Here is a 22,827-nt window from a genome sequence, read left to right as displayed (position 1 = left end):
TAGACCACAAAGGCCCAATAACATATAAGAGGGTAATTTAGGCCCAAATTAACATGTAAGTGGGTCGCAAGACCCAATAAACACATCATGGAAAACACTGGGCTCAATATACACTTAATTGGGCCCTTAAGGTCCAATGGCCAAGTAATGTGTATATTAGGCCCAATAAATAGTTATCGACGTATTCCGTTCGTTTGTATTATTCCGTTGTTCGTTTTAGCTCGGTGTTTAATAGATTGATGATAAAAATCCTCTTTGTGTAAAAACGACCTTTTTGACCAATAGTCCTCCAATTTTTAATTAAGGCCCAAAGTTTTGTAAAAATAACACTTTAGTCCATAATTTATAAAAATATGCAATATTGTCCCCAATGTATAAAAATTTACAGTTTTAGCCCAAAAAGTTATATTTTCACATTTAGAACCCTGTTTTGCGAAAAAGTGCATTTTCAGCCCCTTGTTTGTAAAAATTTACACTTTCGGCCCAATTTTGGAAAATTTTACATTTTTGGTACAATTTGAAAATAAATGTTAATTTCACCCCTAAATTTGGTTTATTTACATTTATGACTCAAACTTTGGCCAAATGACATTTTTAACCCCAAAACTTCATTTTTTTCGCAAATTGGGCCCAAAACCGCGAGGCCCAAAAGTTTTGGCCCATTAAGCTTAAATTTGCATTTTTGGCCCTTTTTAAAGTATGTTTAACAGAAAAACATTTTTATACATGTACGATCTGTTTGGCACTTATAAAAACATAAATGTCACTTTTTTCCCTTATCTTTTGTTTTCTTGACAATTTTGACCTCTAACAAGGTTTTTGTTGAAATCTTTTGTGTCTTAAACATGTAATCACTTTTGGCTTGATAATGTGATGTATATAAAGTCATAGTTCATAGATCTTTGCTAAATAATACTTAAAATTTCGAGATTTACTAAGATCTAACACATTATTACCAAATAAGCCAAGAATTTACACAAAACATGCATATAACACATAGATCTACACATTTTACTTGCATTCTCCCCCAAAAATCATATGAAAACCGAAAACAAGGGGGTATGAACTCACCTTAGCTTGATGTTTCTGATCCATGCATGGATTATGAAAGCCCAAAAGGTGATGGATTAGTGATTACTAGTGGGCTAGAAGGTGGCTTGGGCTCAATGGTTGGGTTATGCATGGTAACCCACAAATTGAATTAGGGTTGCATGAAGGCTAGGGCAACATTTTTAAGGATTCATAAGTGCTAAAAACGTTACTTTTTGCTTCATAAAGCCTCCTAGCCGTTTTTATCACTCTTTGGTGGATTATGGTTGCACTTTAATGCTTCTTATGGCTCCTTAATGATTCATATGGCTCCTTAATGAAGCATAGACGTTTTTTTTTCATTCTCAAGTGTCTTGGATATTTTTTTGTGTTATTTCAAGAGTTTCCTTAAATTTCATTTACTAGTTTTAATGAATAATTGGTTGGTTGGCTTGTAACCACCAAGTTTGTAATAAAGGCTTCATATAAAGCCAAGTTTATGCATGGGAAAGATAATGCACAAATTTTAATCAAAGAACCCTTATTTTCACTTTGAATTATTGTCATAGTTCACAAATTATCATCTTTTGGACGTGATCCTTGAGTTGATCGAATTCAAACTAATAGGTCTTAGTTTGTCTTCAGATTTACAAGCTATAGGTCTAGTTTGTTTATCAAATCTATCCTTTTCATTCCATATATTTCTGGTTGTTATTCTAGCTTAATTTACCTAAACACTACCCCACTCATTAAATCAAGCCCATACACGCATCATAAGTGGTATCAGAGCACAGAATGGATTTTGATGATCCGGAGTTCCTACAAAATCTTCGTGAAGCATTAAGAAATATCCAAGAAGGTGGAAATCGAAGGCAACCCCGCCGTGGCGAACATAGGGTTGTGGAAGAATTCAAGGTGTCTGACTTGCCTGAATTTGTTGGTGGAACTGATCTTGAACGCTACTTGGAGTAGGAAAGGAAGATTGAAAGAATGTTTGAGTTCAAAGAAGTGGATGACGAAAAAATCTGCAAGTATGCCATTCTCAAGCTAAGTGGTGGTGCTTCATTATGGTTTGAAGGGCTTAAGGCCAAGAGAACCCGTGAAGGCAAAGAAAAAATTTGTTCTTGGCTTTCTCTAAAACGAAAGCTAAGAAAGAGATATGTTCCTTCTACTCATAGAATTGCCACTTACAAGAAGATTGTTGATTTGAGGCAAGAAAAAATGAGTGTTGGAGAATACATTGATGAATTTGAGAAGTTGTCCTTGATGGGGGATATTGAAAAAATTGAAGAACAAAAAATGACTCATTTTCTAAAAGGGTTGAAGTACAACATTGCCAATGTTGTCGAGTTGTATCCTTATGCTGATTTTGGAACTCTTTGTGGTTTGTGTTTGAAGTTGGAGGGGCAAGCCAAAGCACGTTTTGGTGGGAGTTCAAGTTCAAGTCTTGAAAGTCCTAAGTCAAAGTCGTGGTCCAAGCCCGAGTCTAGCAATAGACAAAATTCTGTTTCTACTCCTTCTGGTTCTAGTAGTGTTCCCGTTGCTCCTAAACTTACTAGTGGTACCAAAGAAACTAGTTTGGCGAAAATTAGATGTTTCAAGTGTCAAGGTTTTGGTCATTACCAAAATGCTTGTCCAAACAAAAGGGTGGTGACTTTAAGGGAGGCCATTGAATGCCGTGAAGAGTTGGAGGAAGAAGAGAGGTTGGCGGGTATTTTTCATGATATACAAAAAGAAGAGGAAGAAGAGGAGGAGGTAGAGTATGAAGCACCAGTGTATGATACATTTTTGGTGCTTAGAACCCTTAAAACTCAAGGGGTTCAAACTGTGGCTGATATGGATCAACGAGACCAATTGTTTCACACCAAATGTTTGGTTAGAGACAAGTGGTGTAGTTTGATTATTGATGGTGGAAGTTGTACTAATGTTGCTTCTAATGAAATGGTGACCAAATTGGGTTTGTCTACTACAAACCATCCAAAACCATATGTTCTTCATTGGTTGGATGATGGAAGCAAAATAAAGGTGACAAAACAGGTTAGAGTTGGTCTAACTATGGGGTCTTATGAAGATGAAGTGTTGTGTGATGTTATTCCTATGGATGCATGTCATATTTTGTTGGGGCGTCCTTGGCAATTTGATAGGGACGTGTTACATAGAGGGAGGAGCAATGAATATGAGTTGAAACACAATAATAAAAAAATTGTGTTAAAACCCATGTCCCCAACGGCGATAAGGTCCATGAATTCTAAACAAGTAAAAAAACCTAATCTTTCTGTGTTTGCTAGTGAAAGGGAGGTGGAGCAAGTTCTTGACAAAGGTGATGTGATTTACATGCTTGTGGCCAAAGAGCATGCAAAGATGGAGAAGATCGTGCATGGAGAAAACTCTATTGCTGATTTGCTTTTGGAGTTTCAAGTTGTGTTTCCAAGCGAATCACCACCGGGTTTGCCTCCAATCCGTGGTATTGAACACCAAATTGACCTTATTCCGGGTGCTCCTTTGCCTAATAAAGCTGCCTATAGATGTAATCCGGAGGTGACAAAAGAGTTGCAAAAACAAATTGATGAACTCATGAAAATGGGTTATGTTCGTGAAAGCCTAAGTCCTTGTGTTGTTCCAGTTTTGTTGGTTCCAAAAAAAGATGGTTCTTGGAGGATGTGCGTTGATAGTAGGGCTGTTAATAACATCACCATAAGATACCGATTTCCTATTCCTAGAGTTGATGATTTGCTAGACGAGTTGCATGGTTCTATTGTGTTCTCAAAAATTGATTTGAGAAGTGGTTACCATCAAATTCGTATGCGTGAAGGGGATGAATGGAAAACAGCCTTTAAAACTAAACATGGCTTGTATGAATGGACCGTGATGCCTTTTGGTCTAATTAATGCACCTAGCACTTTCATGCGACTAATGAATGAAGTGCTAAAATCTTTTTTGGGCAGGTTTGTGGTGGTGTACCTTGATGATATCTTGGTATATAGCAAGAGCTTGGATGATCATTTGGTGCACTTAAAACATGTTTTCGAGATGCTTAGAGCTCAAAAACTCTATGGGAAGCAAGAAAAATGTTCGTTTTTGGTGGAAGAAGTGGCATTTTTGGGTTTTGTGGTGTCAAGAAATGGCGTGTCCGTGGACCCATCTAAAACTGAAGCAATCAAGTCTTGGCCTATTCCTACTAGCATTTCTGAAGTTAGATCATTTCATGGTCTTGCTTCTTTCTATAGAAGATTTGTTCGTGATTTTAGCACCATTGTAAGTCCCATAACAGGTTGTTTGAAGAAAGGAGTCTTTGCATGGGGAAAAGAAGCTCAAAAGGCGTTTGAGAAACTCAAGGCATTGTTGTGTGATGCTCCTATTTTGGCTCTTACAGATTTTTCTCAACCATTTGAAGTGGAGTGTGATGCAAGTGGAGTTGGTATTGGGGCTGTTTTGATCCAATCCAAACGTCCTATTGCTTATTTTTCTGAATAGTTGGGTGGTGCTCGTTTGAATTATTGCACTTATGATAAGGAGTTTTATGCTATTGTTCGTGCTTTAGATCATTGGAGTCATTATTTGCGTGCAAATCATTTTATTTTGCATTCTGATCATGAATCCTTGAAGTACATCAATGGGCAACAAAAGTTGAGCACAAGACATGCAAAGTGGGTGGAGTTCTTGCAATCCTTTCATTTTTCATGCAAATACAAGGATGGAAAAAGCAATGTGGTGGCTGATGCACTCTCGAGGCGTTACTCATTGTTGGTGAATTTGGATGTTCGTTTCTTGGGATTTGAAACTCTAAAGGACCATTATCAATCTGATATTGACTTTGCAGATATGTTTTTGAAATGTGCAGGTGGTCCTAATGGTGAATTTGTGATTCAAGATGGCTTTCTATTTAAAGGCAATCGCCTTTGTGTCCCAAAACATGTAATACGGGAGTTGCTGATTCGTGAAGCTCATGGCGGTGGTTTGGCTGGTCATTTGGCATTACCAAAACTTTGGAGGTGCTTAAAGAACATTTCTTTTGGCCAAAAATGTTGGGGGATGTAACCAACATAGTGGGCAAGTGTGTTACATGTCACATGGCGAAAACAACTTTCAAGCATGGTGTTTACACTCCTTTGCCGGTTCCTATTCGTCCGTGGGAAGATGTGTCCATGGATTTCATTATGGCTTTGCCTAGAACTCAAAGGGGGAAGGATTCCATTATGGTGGTGGTGGATAGGTTTTCAAAAATGGCTCACTTTGTGCCATGTCATAAAACCAATGATGCATCTAATGTGGCTGATTTGTACTTTAAAGAGGTGGTTCGTTTGCATGGTATTCCTAAAACAATTGTTTCTGATAGGGATTCCAAGTTTCTAAGTTACTTTTGGAACACTTTATGGAGGAAAGTGGGTACTAAGTTACTTTTTAGTACATCCCATCATCCACAAACGGATGGACAAACGGAGGTGACTAATAGAACTTTGGGTACTTTGTTGAGAAGGTTGGTTAGCAAAACTCAAAAAGATTGGGACATCAAACTTGCACATGCTGAATTTGCCTATAATCGTTCTCCTACTTATGCAACAGGTCATTCTCCTTTTGAAGTAGTGTATGGTGTGAATCCTTACATGCCTTTGGATTTGATTCCATTGCCAAAGGATGAATTGGTTCACAAGGATGCTAATGACAAGTTGAAGGCCATGATGAAACTACACCAACAAGTTCGTGAGAAGATTGAAACGGTGAATGAGTTGTACAAACAGAAGTCAAACAAGCATAGGAAACCACGTGTCTTTCAAGATGGTGACTTGGTGTGGGTGCATATGAGGAAAGAACGTTTTCCTAACAAAAGGAAAAACAAGTTAATGCCAAGAACCGAAGGTCCTTATAAAGTGGTGTCACGTGTCAATGATAATGCTTATAAGGTAGATTTGGGAGGAGACCATGGAGTTCATGCTACCTTTAATGTGGGAGATCTTTCACCTTATCTTGATGATGATGGACTTGATGAATTGAGGTCAATTCCTTTCAAAGGGGGAGGGGATGATCCATGCATGGATTATGAAAGCCCAAAAGGTGACGGATTAGTGATTACTAGTGGGCTAGAAGGTGGCTTGGGCTCAATGGTTGGGTTATGCATGGTAACCCACAAATTGAATTAGGGTTGCATGAAGGCTAGGGCAACATTTTTAAGGATTCATAAGTGCTAAAAACGTTACTTTTTGCTTCATAAAGCCTCCTAGCCGTTTTTATCACTCTTTGGTGGATTATGGTTGCACTTTAATGCTTCTTATGGCTCTTTAATGCTTCATATGGCTCCTTAATGAAGCATAGACGTTTTTTTTTCATTCTCAAGTGTCTTGGACATTTTTTTTGTGTTATTTCAAGAGTTTCCTTAAATTTCATTTACTAGTTTTAATGAATAATTGGTTGGTTGGCTTGTAACCACCAAGTTTGTAATAAAGGCTTCATATAAAGCCAAGTTTATGCATGGGAAAGATAATGCACAAATTTTAATCAAAGAACCCTTATTTTCACTTTGAATTATTGTCATAGTTCACAAATTATCATCTTTTGGACGTGATCCTTGAGTTGATCGAATTCAAACTAATAGGTCTTAGTTTGTCTTCAGATTTACAAGCTATAGGTCTAGTTTGTTTATCAAATCTATCCTTTTCATTCCATATATTTGTGGTTGTTATTCTAGCTTAATTTACCTAAACACTACCCCACTCACTAAATCAAGCCCATACACGCATCAGTTTCGGCTTTTGAAGAAAAATGGAAAGAGATGAAGTGATTTTCGGCCCTAGCAACTCCCTTGAGTAGTTTTCGAACTTAGGGACTTCTAATGAGTTAGAACATGAAAAAAGGTTATGTAATAAAAGATTTTTAGCATTAAGATGGATAATATGTGTTTATATATAATAAACACTTACCAAGAAGTTGAAACCTTGAAGATTACTCTTCAAGCACAAACAAAACCTTGTGATCTTTGATGAAAGAAGGGGATGATTTTTAGAGATGTTTGGAGAGGATTTTTAAGTGTGTGTGTGTGTGTGTTGTGGCTCTCGGCCGAGAGTAGAAGAAGAGAGGGGAGAGAGAGTGGTGAGGTGACTAGCATGGGAACATGAGAAACCATGCCTTGATACATGGTGTGTATTATGGAGGTGACACCTCCAAAGTCAACCCCCCCATTTCACTTCTTTTTTATTTGTTTTATACATGGGCCGAGATTTTGGGCCAAGAAGAAAGGGTGGAGTAGTTTGGGCCCATTAACTTTAGTTAGGATCTTTGGGTCCTAAACATAAAATTTTTCGGCCCATTGGGCTCTTGGAACCATTCATGGCCCAAATAGAATAAAAAGAATGGGCTTATGGCTCACTAAGGTTAATTGGATTAGTTATGGCCCAATAAGGCCCATTAGGGTTAGAATGAATCATTCTAGACCCAAATGGTCCAAAATGTTTTAGATTTATGAATTGGGTCCAATTAGGATCCAATTAGGGCTTCTAAGTCCAATAAAGTTGAATTGGGTGCTTATTGGTCCATTTGGCCCAATAAGGAATTTCTAGTCCAATATGGACTCAAACCGGGATTTTTAGGGTTTTTAAACTCTTTGTTGAACATAATTGATGAATCCAAATGAGCATTGAGTGAGATTTACTTAGAGTGCATGTTTTACAGTAGTTGAATGGTTACACAGGAATAGAATTTCCTAGCTAAAATGCTAGTTGTGACAATAACTTTGTTATATATAACTTTTATTTCAAGATATAATAAATATTCTATTAACTACAAAATTAAAGAGCATGAGTGTACATGACATACCCTTCTCAACCTGTCTCATTGTATGTCATCTTGAAAATCTTTGACAAATATACCAAATTTATAACTTTGTTATATATAACTTTCATTTCAAGATATAATAAATATTCTATTAACTACAAAATTAAAGAGCATGGGTGTAGATGACATGCCCTTCTCGAGCTGTCTCATTGTATGTCATGTCATACAGAGTTGTGGCTCTTCAAAGCATGGGGTATTTACGATCCCACATCGGCCAAAAGTAAAATAAGTTGGTGGCTTATATGGAGTAGCCACTTTTGAAAATCTTTGACAAATATATGAAATTTATAACTTTGTTATATATAACTTTTATTTCAAGATATAATAATATTCCATTAACTACAAAATTAAAGAGCATGAGTGTACAGACATGCCCTTCTCGAGTTGTCTCATTGTATGTCATATTTGACATATATAGGCGCACATACATAAAACGAATAGAGAAAGGATAGCAAATTTAAGTACTAAAGTGCTAGAAAAAACATTACAGCGGAGCAAAAAATATGGTATAAGATAACTGAAGGCCCATTGAAATTATTGGTATATGCTTTACAACATACCCGAAGAAAAGCATAGAATCATGCAAAGGTGGCATTTTATTCTCTCTCCATTCGTGAACGTTGGATTATAGCTGTAGAAGCACCAACCGCAACATATGAACAGCTATCAATCAACAACTGCCAACCTAGTTTGGTTTAACGATGATTATGTCTTGTAGTTGATCCTAAAGGACTGCCGCACAATTGTGACACATACCAATTAGGGTAATACACAAAATAGGGGTTTTTGTTTTTATTCTAAACATCAATAAGATTTTATAGAAGAAAGTTTTCTTTGGTTTAAATAAATGTGGGAATCAACTTGAACCTTAAAAAAATTTTAGGAGTGTGTTTTCTATATGATTATTTGAGTATTATTATTTAACTTTGGAATTTAATCAAATTTTAGTGTTTGTTTAAAATAATTTTGTTTGTACATAGGAGTATCGGGATGGATGAAATAATCAACTTTTGATGATCAATTTAGGATAAGCTTCAACAAAACTATCATCATGGAAAAAAAACATATGATAAAATAAAATGACATACCCGTCTTTTAATCATAAAATAAAGATCTTTTATAGCTAATATATTTATATAAAAAAATTGCTGTGATTATAGAATATAATTTGTAATTATCTATTGATACACGGGAAGATAAAACATTGCTTGGATTGATATAACATAAAATTTTAAATATTAAATTCAATAAAACCGAAGCATAATTTTTTTATCATTTATTTTTCATTAATTATTAAAACTAACGCAAACTTGTTAAGCTCAACCACAAAAGTTGATGACATAATTGTTAAAAATTAAAACTACGAAAACAAATAAAGGGTTACGGTAGAGGGAGTGATCCTACATTCCCTTATTTTGTCACGCTCAAATATCATACACAAGGAATGGTATATCATGAAGAGAGAGAGAGAGAGAGAGAGAGAGAGAGCACTCCTTCGTTTTGCTGCACAACCCAAATCACATAACCCAAACCATATTGGAGGGATGGTGTTCACTACAGTAAAACATGCCGCAGAGGCTCTTACCGCACTCCACTCTCTTTAGTTTTAAAAGCTTAGGTCATCCGTTATACCAACCAATAACCATTATAGTGGTGAGTTTCACATCATCACCACACTTCCGGCTGCTAACGATGATATACCTACCACTAAACACACCACTTCACCTCATTTTTTTAATTAAATTTAAATAAAAAATACATAAAAATCATATAATAATTTTTTTTAAATAGTAGTTTTCATTAATTTAAGATACCAATTTACATTAATTAAAATAAAAAATAAAAAAACATTGAAAATAAAAATTACATTAATTAAAAAAATAAAAATTACATTAAAAATAAAAATTACATTAATTAAAATATAAAAACAAAAAAAAACATTAAAAATAAAAAACCTAACATTACCAAGCTTAACTAAAAAAACAGTCCCCTATTCCTACGTCGAACTAGAATGAAATCCTTCATCAAGAGAAATAGCTCCAAATATTCGCCTTCGAGGTCGTCCGCTTTCATTTTCAAGATTCCATATCGGTTTTTATTTGAATCACCGATTGTGTTTCTATAATTTTTTGTTGTACCCGACTCAACATCTCCGCATTCATTTCTTGAACGTGCTCATAACGATCAAATTTCTCTCCAAATTGATCCATAACACTAGATCTCGAAGTCGTTGAAGCCGATTGTTGGGAAGTTGCATCGGAGTTTTTTTTAACGCTTTGGACCGGAAGATTATGAACATCCTTCCGTTTGCTCTTTCCATTTCGGAGGATCTTTCAACTTTAGCTAAGGTTTCACATATGGAAAAGCTTTGCGGGTTGGTGTTATTTTTTCAAATTGGTCCAAAGCCGCCTTGAAGACATCAAAATCGTTTGACCCGCTTTTCTTCTGTTTAGGAGGTTGTTGTAAATTCTTCCAAATTCGATGCATTTTAGTCGAATATCGCGCCACTTCAAGCTAATTTTATTGGGATTTCGGCTTTCACTGCCCGTTAACTCATAAAACGCCACACAAACTTTCTCCCAAAAACAACCGAACATTTGACTATCGCCTTCGATTGGGTCTTGGGAAGCCGAAATCCACGACTCAGCTAACTTTTCTGTAACATCCGGAATTTCGGGTATGATAGTTCGTGTTTCAATTTCAAGGATTTAGGAGGGACTCGACGAGTCGTAGGTCTGACTCGCCGAGTCACGTCGAGTTGACCGCGTGTATTTAATGAGCGGACTCGACGAGTCCAAGTATGGACTCGCCGAGTAGGTACTGGGCAGAGAAAACCCTAAGTTCCGGGGTTGGAGCCTATTTAAAGGAACTTATGACCTTGGATGCGCCTCATATCCCCTGTGAGAAACCCTAAATCGCCGTTGGAGCCATGGGAGAGTTCTTGTGATGAAATCAAGTAATTTTGGTGTGATTTTGCAAAGGACGTGAATGGATTCAGCTAGAAGGACCAAAGGAGGTTGTTATTCTGAGGCATCCAAGCAAGGATCTCTATTCTGAGGTAGTATTTCGCCCCTTCCTTCTGTTTTGTGTAGAATCCTTGAATCTAGGGTTTTCTTTACCCTTTCTTGGATAGTATACGATGCATATGAGGTCCCAATGTGGAAAAAGTCTTAGATCTAGACCTTAAGAGGTCACAGAGTCCCAACCATTTTTCTTTATGCTATTCCTTTGGAGATATGAGCCTAGGTTGCCATTTTAGAAGCTATTTCACCAAAAGAAGCCTTATGTGTGTTGTATGAGTGTAAAGATTGGACCTTTACGTGATTATTGAGCATTGGGAAGTCAGATCTATAGGTTAGAGAAACAGATCTGACCTCAGAAGGTCTTTTGAGTGTTGCCATGGAGGAAACTCGTCGAGTCCATAAGGGGACTCGACGAGTCGAGTCGGGTTGCCCCGCGATTCGTGACCAGTGGTAACCCGTCGAGTGGAAGGTTAACTCGACGAGTCGAGTGAGGATTTATGAGGATTAAGAGGACACGTATGGACTCGCCGAGTCAAACGAGTGCACTCGACGAGTTTGGTCAAAGTTTGACCGTTGTCTAAAGCTGACTTCAGTTGACCTTTGGGTTTTGGTCAAGCTGGTTCAAGAGAGGTCAGGTGTCACACCCCGAAACCGTGATGGCGGAATCGTTCAGGGGTGGAGGACGTCATGCGTAGTATCACAACAATTGTATCATAGCAAACATAGTAAACACAACCAGACATTGAATACATATATGAAAAGGTTTACATTGTTTAATACATAGTTCTATCCATATCAAAGTAAAATGGTAAAGACGTGACTCTAACGCTCCGACTTCTCCGGACACTTGGAAGTACCTGTCTACTAATTCCCTGAGAATACAAGCATTTTGAAAAATATCAGCATAAAGCTGGTGAGTTCATAAGCATTTAGTTTTAGAGAAAAATGTTCTTTGATTCTTTTGAAAAGTATTTGTGACAATCCGAAATTTCTAGCTTGTATAAACATTCAAATTTATCAGAGTTAGTCTTGTTTGTTAACTTTTAGCCCTATTTGGAGTCTATTCGAGTATTCTAAACTTAGTACATCAAAGGAATCAGTGTTAGGATGAATTGGTTGAAGTTCTAGTCATGAAGCAAACCGAAAACCTCCTCAAAAAGGAGTTTTAGGTCTAGTTCTTTGGGTTTTCGGTCAAGGTGACCGAAAACTCCCTTATACATATATATTTCATGATCATTTTGATCATTCTTTCCTTTACAAGTCAAGAAAACTTCCATTCTCTCTCAAGTATCATCGAGTTCTTCATTCCAATCTTCAAAATTGTAAGAATTCCTTTCATCTAATTTGTTGATACAAAGCTTTATCTAGTACAACCCTTTGATTCCATCCATGAAATCATCTCTTTTGGGTTAGATCTCCAAGAACACTAAGAACACCAAGAACACACACTAGTGTTTTGGTCCAAAATCAACTCTATTAGCCTCTAAATCGTAAGTATTACTTCCCTATACTTGTTATCTAGTTGAAACTCTTGATTTAGAGCCTTGAAATCATCATTTATCCAAGAACAAAAGGTGTTTCGGTCTAGTGCATCTCCTTAGACCGAAAACCCTTATGAAGGGTGCAATATGACTTTAAGCCTTTCCTAATACTTAGTATTGAGTCTAGAACACTTCATTGATTGTGGAAAGCCCTTAAAAATCACCAAACATCATGAGTTTTCGGCCAACCATTTGGACCGAAAACCCTTTTGGGCCGAAAACCTCTTTGGACCGAAAACTCTTTGGACCGAAAACCTCTTTGGACCGAAAACTCTTTGGACCGAAAACCCTTTGGGCCGAAAACCTCAAGAAACATACTACTTGGACCGAAAACTCCTTTAAGTGGCTATACAACCCTTTTATGCAATCCTAAGTGATTGTAACACTTCCATTTAAGGATTTCTTAGTCCTTAAAGTTTTATTCTTTACCTGATTAGTTGAGTAAACACTAATTGTATTCATATATGTGTCTTTATATGCTAAATAGGATCCGTGTGTGCTCAAGTCTTCACTTGACACTTAGCATCCTTTTTCCGATCTTACATTCGCATCACTCACTTCAGGTGAGTTCATACCCTTAATCAACATTTTCAGATGATTTTAAATGCTTTTATAGGGGGGGGGGATACAAGTTGAACTATTATAGTTATTATAGCAATCACATGTGATTAATAACTACCAAACAAGTGGATTTCTTACTTTTCAAACTGTGTTATCAAACAAACTACTTCAAACTGTTTTTACAAACTCTTTTACATGTTAAATACTTTTATTAAACTCTTTTAAACTTATACTTTGTCAAATGTATATCTATATGGATATAGTTATACAAGTGAGATTGAAAGGACTTAGGACTGATAGCTCACCTTGCTTCCTGTTCCTTGTTTGGTTGTGGACTTAGGGTATCGGTTATTTGTCCGAAGGTCGTTTGAATCTTAGTTATATATTATGTATATGTGTATAGATATAAAAGTTCCTTCATTCAGTTCAATACCTTTGGGTAACAAAGGTATACAAACATGTTCATACATACAAACAACATTACTAGTAAACTATAATAGGTATAGTTTAGGAAGTTACAATACTATTACTAGAACAGTGAAACATACAATGAGTCAGTTCATACATGAGTCAATACATACTATGATGAGAAAAAAACATAACATACAGATAGATAACACTATGATGAGAAACAAACATAACATACAGATAGAGAACACTATGATGAGAAACAAACATAACATACAGATAGAGAACACTATGATGAGAAACAAACGATAACATACAGAGAGAACATACATACATACTAGACAGATAGAGCATACAATACAGCTAGTACATATAATACATATACAAGAACATTACAAGTGTTATGTGGGCCACGTAACGGGGCATGGCATCACCTGTCATGGCCCGTTTTGTATCCAAAATCTCCTTAAATGGGGAGCGTTGAATTTGTGTATAGATCTATACTGGATTGACTATCCTACACCTTGCTGCTCGTTACAGTAGGACTTGCAAGTCTATGGGTGCCAAATGTCATTTCTTCCGATGCCTTTCATCGTCGTGTTGATAGTCGGTAGTATGGTACAGGCATATCACATGTTACTTTAAATAACATATTGGTTTAAGGTAATTAGTACAGCAGTAGTTACTTAATACAACACTACAGTACTTTATTATTTCCCCATTGCATTCACTTTGTGATCTTCACACAATGAACAATAATGTAAAACTATATTTTTGGTTAATGAAAGTCATACTTGGGAAAATACACACTTTTACAAGAAACAGACATACAAACATTTGATCCCTTGGTAGAAGGCTACTTTTAGTAGAAAACATAGGGTTTTCTAGGAGAGTTCAAACATTTACAAACAATTACAAACATTTACAAACTTATACATCACATACTTGCAAACACTTTCATAAAAGCAATGACACTAAAATACTTATGATCTCACCAGCTTTAAAGCTGATAAACTCTTTCAAAATAACTTGTATTCTTAGGTCACCAGTAGACAGGTACCGGTGCCAGGTTTTGAGAAGATGGAGCTCGTTCAAGACTCATCTTTTATTTTGTTTAATATTTTTGGTGTCTATTAAAATTAACAGAACACACTTGTATTAAATTATTATTAATGCAATGGATGATGTTGTTGCTTGTTTACTACTATGCATTGTTGTGATACTGTACATGACATCCTCCACCCCTGAACGTTTCTGCCGTTCCGGTTCTGGGGTGTGACAGTATTCCTCAAGAAAATCCTATATTTTCTTGTGAAAGGTAGTGTTGAAAGAGTATCTATTAGTAGAAGATAAACCATCAGTTTTAGAAAACATGTTATCCGTCATAGCGGTAGAGATGCCGGTTTACAAATCCCTGAATGCTATCAGTATATATATAAAAGTAGTTTTATTACTCAAAATAAAACTCATGAAGGGTGGAGTCCGTAAACAAAATTAGTTTATACTTATTTGCGAGTCGTATAACCATACTTTATATGACCGAGAGACCTTTATAACGTTCTTCAGGCGTTATGCTAAATGACATTTGTTCACCACAGGCATGTCTGCCTAACTGTAGCTAGCAGTTCTGGTGTGGGATTGTCAGTCCCGAATAGATCTATTCACAAATCTCACGCTCTCCCTCCAGGAGACTCTGGTTATACTAAAAGGATTTATCACTATACACCTAAGAGTACAGTGTTGAAGTAGAGCCTCACAATTCTGTATAATCTAGTTTACTAGCGAGAAACAGTATAAAACAATAATTATCCTTGAATAATAGTACTTTATACGCTTGAGAAAATATATAACATAAACTAAATCTGCCATAGTTTATATATATTCATTTATGAAATCTGATTAAGTAGAGACTGCCTAGAGGGTTATCCCAAAATATACCCATTATAGTTTATTAGAGTTGATATGGAAAATGCTTTGTAAAAAACTTTCTGAAAGCTATGAAATTGGATTTCCAAAATAGAAGTTTCCCTTATGCTCAACATATTACAAAAAGAGATAAAATATCCGAATATGTTATTAAATGTGGAAATCGTTGGACTTCATTAATAAGTTTAAAACTTAACAAAATACTTAGCGTTTGGCTTGTATTCCCCCCTGAAAACATTAAAACGCGGAATGTAGGGGTATGAACTCACCTCGGGTGATTTGAATGAAGGATCGACACAAAATGCTGGATGTTCAAGTGAAGCCTTGAACATACTTTGATCCTAATTAACATGTAATGACACATAACATAGTCAAATGAAGGTATTTCACCACTAGATGTGAAGAAGAACCACTCTAAGAACTTGAGAGTACTCTGACTAAGTGTTAGAACCTTAAAGGATTGCATGAGGGGAGTGTATGGCCACCTTTAAGGTGTGTGCGGCCGTACACTCATGATGGAAGGTGTTCTTGGGGTGTTTCAAGGTCCATACTTGCAATCCATGAAGTGTCCTAGGTCTATACTCAATTGTAGTGCAAGATAAGGGTCCTAGAAGTGTGTTTGTGGCCCTAAGATGAGTGTGTGGTCGCACACTTGGGTGTGTGGTCGCACACTTGGGTGTGTTGCCGCACACTTGGAGTGTGCTGCCGAACAAGTGTGTGTGCGGCCGTATACAGGTGTGTGCGGTCGTACACTCCACACAAAGATGTCCAAAATGCCAAATCTAGGGTGTAGCAAGGCTAGGTTCACGTCCAACTCGAATATGGAAGTCCAACTCTCACTTTGGAGGGTGTTTTAAGAGTGTATGGCCATCCTTATGAAGGTGTGTGGCCGTACTCCTTCATATGATGAAGAACATGATGAATCTTTGATGAATCAAGGCTTAGATGAAGTGGTCCTTCAAGTACAACAAGCTAAGGGATAGATTACTCACGTTTTTGCAGCCTTGGAAGGTTTGTGGTTGAAGAAGCTTGAGAGAAATGGTGTTGTGTGCTGCCAAGGTGTTAAAGGAATGAAAGTAAAGGGGTCTACCCTTTATATAGGATGGGTGTGCTGTCTAGAAGGGAGTGTGCTGCCAGGAGGTGTGTGTGCGGCCGCACACCCATGTGTACGGCCGTACACTCCCTCTAAAGGTGTGTATGGCCTTGTTTTGACAGTATACGACTTGTTGACTCATTCCTAACCTCACCCTTGGTTGTACTCAAGCTTTGAACCACTTAAACGAACCCTCAGACAGTGCAAGAAGTCAACAAAACCAGTTTCACTTAGATCGAACTGACTAAGTGTGCGAGATAAAAGTTCCGGGTTGTCACATCATCCCCCCGTTAGAGGGATTTCGTCCCGAAATTCAAGAATAAGAATATAACTCATGGCCTTGGAAAAGATGGAGGTACTTAAGGTTCATGGGACTCTCGCGCTCCCAAGTGAATCCAAGTTCCTGGTTGACATTCTAGCGGACCTTCACTATCGGGATGTGACGTTATTTCGTTCCCTTGACTTCTCGATCCGTGAGCTCGGATGATTCTCTCACAAAGTGTAGACTCTCGTCTAACTCGAGGTTGTTGAGGGAAAATCGTAGGTGTCTCATCGGACGGACACTTATTTTGGTTTGGAACGAGGAAGGCGGGATGGACTTTGTTGAGTTCTCGGGGTAACTGGAGTTTGTATGCTTACGAGACCGATCCTAGCAAGGGTCTCGGACGGTCTAATGTATCTTGATTTTAGCTTTCAACGCTTCCCGAATCGTATTAGGCCTTCCAAGGGTAAGACCTGCAAAAGGGCACGTCCACCAATCTGGAACTTCAAGGGTTTTTGTCTCTTATCGGTCGTAGCCCTTTCGTACGATCTTTTCTGCCGTCTCTCAGATGATTTCAGGACTCGTGAGAGTGCTGTCGGGGACTTGAATCTTGTCTATTTGCGTGTCACCCGCCTCAGCCCAGCACAAATGGGGTCTGTATTTATGGCTGTAGAGGGCTTCGAACGGTGCAGCCTTGCTACTGGAATGGTCGCCGTTGTTGCAAGAAAGTTCAATTAAGAGTATATGTGTGTCCCACGACGCATATTCAATTGTCCGGATGGTTCCCTTACTTTGTCCTTCTCTTTGTGGATGATACTCTTCGTATGAATACTTTCGGGTTTCGAAGAGACATGAATTTTTCAAAGTTCGCATCTAGTTGTCGTCACGAGCGACGGGAGTTTCGCGATCGAACGATTTAAGACAAAAGGGTTTGGTATAACATAGACTCAGTCGAGCTAGACAGGATGGTGTCGTAGAATTCGCGCGTCAAGTTAGTCCGGGAGGATCGTTTTGCTAGCACATTGGCATCCCTAAATGAACGTCTCTGGTATTTTCTGCGTTTGATTTTGGACTTGGTGGGTACTACTAATGCGAGGGTCCAGATGTTTTGAAACTATGGGCTCTCGATGGAATAGTTCTCACTAGATTTTCCTGTGATTGCTTGGCGTATACAAGTCATGTGTAATCACAACTGACTCTAATGTATACACTAGGCTACCATAATTTACCCCTTAGGGCATCAACTTTTAAGAGTACGTCGTGATTAAATTTAGACGGGAAAGAAATCACGATTATGAATACTTATTGAGATTTTGAAAACGTACCCAAAACACTGTAAGGTTCTTTGATGCTTCCCTTCTTCTGAGGTCAGACTCCTTCTGTCTCCTCGTCGTTCTTCTCTGTTGGACAGTCTCTTTTGAAATGCCCCATTTCGCCACATACATTGCACACTTGAACTATGCTAGCATCGGTAGTGGAAGGGATATGTTGAGTCGGGGTCTTCGCGAAGCGAGCTTCCTTGTCATCCTTAGCCCTTGGATAATTTCTTTTGAAATGTCCTACACTACCACAGAGGTAACAGGTTGGACTAGCCCCAACATTGGCATTCAGAGTGACGAACTCGACTAGGGTCCTACATCTACTGGAGGTGTGCCCCTTCCTGTTGCATCTGGTGCAATGCAGCACTCGACAGACTCCATGATGATGGTAGTTGCATTTGCTACAGTGCGGGAGATTTCCCAAGTAAGGTGTGGTTAGGGTTGGAACAGTAGGGTTGACTGGGGTATTGACTGTCCCAATTCGTTGCCCTTCAGTAGGTCCTTGGGTTGAACAGCTTCCGTCGAACTTTCGCCTCAGGATGTTAGGTTGGGGATCAAGGGTGTCCTTTCCAGTAGGCACTTGTCGTTGAGGTTGGTTAACGACAGGGTTTGGACTGCCATCAACACTTCCACCCGCATTGGTGTTGTTAGTGTTAAGGACAGTTAGGGCGGCTGCTACGGCTGCTGTGACAGTAGCTTGGAACGTAGTTGAATCCTTCTGAAGGATTGGTGTCTTACCGGTGGGTTGGTTACGTTTCTTTTGGAGGCATGATCTGCTACTTGCCAAGAAAAAAAAATTTGTGAGCAACAATGGTTGCCCCTGGATATATCCTAAATGTTTATCTATGCATTGAGATTTTTCCCCGTTTTGTTATCTGACTTTCATTGATTCGACCCTCATCCCTATGATGTGGTCCTAGCAAGAATAGAAAAGATTTGAACACCACAAAGTTCACATACAATAAATTTACGAACTCTTGGTTGCTCAGCTCGTCGGGCTGGCTGAGTAACTCTCCCATTTCTTCGGCTCCAGATGAGATGGAGGGTTAGTTATAAGAATAGCTCCGGGAATCAAGGCGATACAAGATTCAACTTGATGCTCGGGAGGAATCCCTGGAATATCTTTGGGGAAGACATCGGGAAAGTTGCGGACTTCGGAGATGCTCTCGAGGTCCTTAACTTCTTGCGCAGGAATTGATACGAAGGTTCGAAAAATCTTGTCACTGAGATCAGTGAGGATTTCGTTGAAGGGAAGATTGAGACGAATCGCTTTCTCGAAGCAAAGGATATCAGCACGATTTGAGGCTTAACCATTTCATGCCGATTAGGATATCGAAGCTGATACGAAATTGATGGGGAAAAGGAATAATCATCTAAGTACATCTTATGATTCACGTTTTGAGGACAAAACAGTGATGGGACCTTGATAAAGTTGCTTACTTTTCATGCTATCGATCTAAGGTATACTTTTGACAATGAAAATCTTTAACTGAAATATGATAGTTGCCACCATTGTCGATATTAAGATTACCCAGAGTTTGGAAAATTTGACCTAGGAGTAGGTCTAGCACATACCAACAGAGGAAGAATTTGACAACATAAAGAACTAGTGAATCGGTACTTGCAAGACAAGAATGTCTTCAGAGAAAGGAGCTACTTAGAACATAAATAGGAAAGCTATTCTTTAAACCAAAAGGAAGGACAAGTAGAATATTTCCTACTGGCGACGGGCACTTCTCGGGCGGAACCTTAGGTTAGTCAACTGGCGCTCCATGTCAAGCAGGCGACTCTCGTATACTGATTGGCGTGCTCGGAGCTCTACGACCTCAGCTCGAGTTGCAGCTAGCTCTCGCTGCTGGGCTTCGTGGTCTCTCAAAATCCTCCCATGAGCAACCTCGAGACTGCGAATACGGTTTGTGTTGGCATCCAAGTCTGCCTCGAGTTCCACAGTTCGGTGAATGGCCGCCACGTTCATTTCGACATCGCGGGCCACTCGGCGGACTATGATTGGAAGGGCCCTATCTGTGGAGCCTCCTCCGTCCACATTGTAGAAGCGGTGATCCCCATTATAAGGGCGGGGTTGGCCTTGTTCGTGACTCCACCTATCCAGGCTTCCGACCCACATAGGCGTTGGGCTTTCGAGTACAAGCTGAGGGTTAGGATTTGGTATTGGGACCACTGGGGGTAAGTTCTCGACTTCTGGTTCCGAGTCAGTCTCTTCAGGAAATGGTTCGGCAATGCCATCGTCAAAAGGGATTTCATGGTTTCCTTCTGGCTCTGGTTCGATCCAACCATCATCTCCTTGGTTAGGAAAGTATGGGTCGCCAGGAAGATGGAATCCAACCATGCTATCTACGCGAGGTGAGCGTAAAGGAATAGTTAATAGGCATCGGATCTATTAATACTTCCAATGTATTATAGCTACATACTGGTTCTTGAAGAATTGATTCTTGGGTAAGTTTCAGGTTTGGTTGTTATAGCATCCTAAAATACTCATATAGCATTTTAATCCCTATGTTAAGCTCTAGAACTCTTCTGGTATCTAGGTAAGTTTTAGGCTTGCTGCAACACCATAGTCACTCCCAAGCACCTGTTGGTCATGTCTGGACTGAATATAGTTGATCAGGCTATATTCACCCTAGACATGATTACATAACTACCCAGGTTTAACCGCGATGTCCAACATCCAAATACTTTTGTTTTGTTCTACTTATGACACGGATTCAGATACTCGGGTATACTTATATACTTTAATAAAAATACTTGTATTTTTGAAAGTATACTTTTAGTTTAGAGCACTTAGGCCCCTTAATATTTATAGTTGTATACCATGTAAGGTTCGGTATACTTAGTTCGCTATAAACAAGGGCTCTGATACCAATCTGTCACACCCCGAAACCGTGATGGCGGAATCGTTCTGGGGTGGAGGACGTCATGCGTAGTATCACAACAATTGTATCATAGCAAGCATAGTAAACACAACCAGACATTAAATACATATATAAAAAGGGTTACATTGTTTATTACATAGTTCTATCCATATCAAAGTAAAATGGTAAAGACGTGACTCTAACGCTCCGACTTCTTCGGACACTTGGAAGTACCTGTCTACTAATTCCCTGAGAATACAAGTAGTTTGAAAAATATCAGCATAAAGCTGGTGAGTTCATAAGCATTTAGTTTTAGAGAAAAATGTTCTTTGATTCTTTTGAAAAGTATTCCTCAAGAAAATCCTATATTATCTTGTGAAAGGTAGTGTTGAAAGAGTATCTATTAGTAGAAGATAAACGATCAGTTTTAGAAAAATGTTATCCGTCCTAGCGGTAGAGATGCCAGTTTAGAAATCCCTGAATACTATCAGTATATATAAAAGTAGTTTTATTACTCAAAATAAAACTCATGAAGGGTAGAGTCCGTAAACAAAATTAGTTTATACTTATTTGCGAGTCGTATAACCATACTTGATATGACCGAGAGACCTTTATAACGTTCTTCAGACGTTATGCTAAATGACATTTGTTCACCACAGGCATGCCTGCCTAACTGTAGCTAGCAGTTCTAGTGTGGGACTGTCAGTCCCGAATAGATCTATTCACAAATCTCACGCTCTCCCTCCAGGAGACTCTGGTTATACTAAAAGGATTTATCACTATACACCTAAGAGTACAGTGTTGAAGTAGAGCCTCACAATTCTGTATAATCTAGTTTACTAGCGAGAAACAGTATAAAACAATAATTATCCTTGAATAATAGTACTTTATACTCCTTAGAAAATATATAACATAAACTAAATCTGCCATAGTTTATATATATTCATTTATGAAATCTGATTAAGTAGAGACTGCCTAGAGGGTTATCCCAAATTATACCCATTATAGTTTATTAGAGTTGATATGGAAAATGCTTTGTAAAAACCTTTCTGAAAGCTATGAAATTGGATTTCCAAAATAGAAGTTTCCCTTATGCTCAACATATTACAAAAAGAGATAAAATATCTGAATATGTTATTATACGTGAAAATCGTTGGACTGCATTAATAAGTTTAAAACTTAACAAAATACTTAGCGTTTGGCTTGTATTCCCCCCTGAAAACATTAAAATACGGAAAATGTAGGGGTATGAACTGTTGGATTAATGTCTAAGTCCATAACTATAATTGGTAAGACTTGACCCGACCCGGCATGGTCCATTTGGGTTGCATGACATCATGCATTTGGATAGACTATAATGAGAGAAATAACACTTAAGGTTGGTTAATATATTATAAGTTCTAATATATTAATAAGGTTATTTAATTAGTATTGATCAAGAATTAATTTGGAATTAATTAAGTGATCAAAAGGAGACTAATTAAATATATGGGTTGATTGTGTAAATCATTCATTCTTATATATGTGGGCTTGTGATCCAAGATTCCTTATGTTGGACTAAGTCCATGGGGGTGACCCATGGATACTCCATGGAGGTTAAAATCCATGGAGCATAAGGAATGGGTAAAGTTATGAGTTACATGGTGTAACCCTAATAGCCACCATATAAAAGAATCCCATGGCTCAAGAAATCATGCACTAATGTGTGAATATGAGGGCTAGACGATTTCAAGGAGTGTTCCATTTCTCTCAAGTCATTCCATGTGCATTTGGTGTTGTGTGAACCATTTGAGGTGTCACACTTGGGGCACTAGGCACTCAAGCTTCATGGAGACAAGCTACATCAAACAAAGGTATGTATTCTATCCATTTGATTACCCAAGTATCAAGTATTGTATGCTAGATAGGGTAATACCTTGAAAGTTCATAATTGCATGTATAATAGAGAAAACATAGATCCAAGGTATTTA

At 38.1% G+C, this 22,827-nt stretch overlaps 1 pseudogene; it reads left to right on the top strand.

The window, feature by feature from the left end:
* Positions 1-2,019: 2,019 nt before the first annotated feature.
* LOC145126145 (uncharacterized) overlaps positions 2,020-22,827 on the top strand; it is a 57,076-nt pseudogene continuing 36,268 nt past the window's right edge.

Source organism: Lactuca virosa, chromosome 1 (genome assembly GCF_052849685.1).
Source record: "Lactuca virosa cultivar CGN04683 chromosome 1, Lactuca_virosa_CGN04683_v6, whole genome shotgun sequence".
NCBI classification, from domain to species: Eukaryota; Viridiplantae; Streptophyta; class Magnoliopsida; order Asterales; family Asteraceae; genus Lactuca; species Lactuca virosa.
Note: the sequence above shows the minus strand (reverse complement) of the source record. Positions and strands in the feature narration are given on the sequence as shown.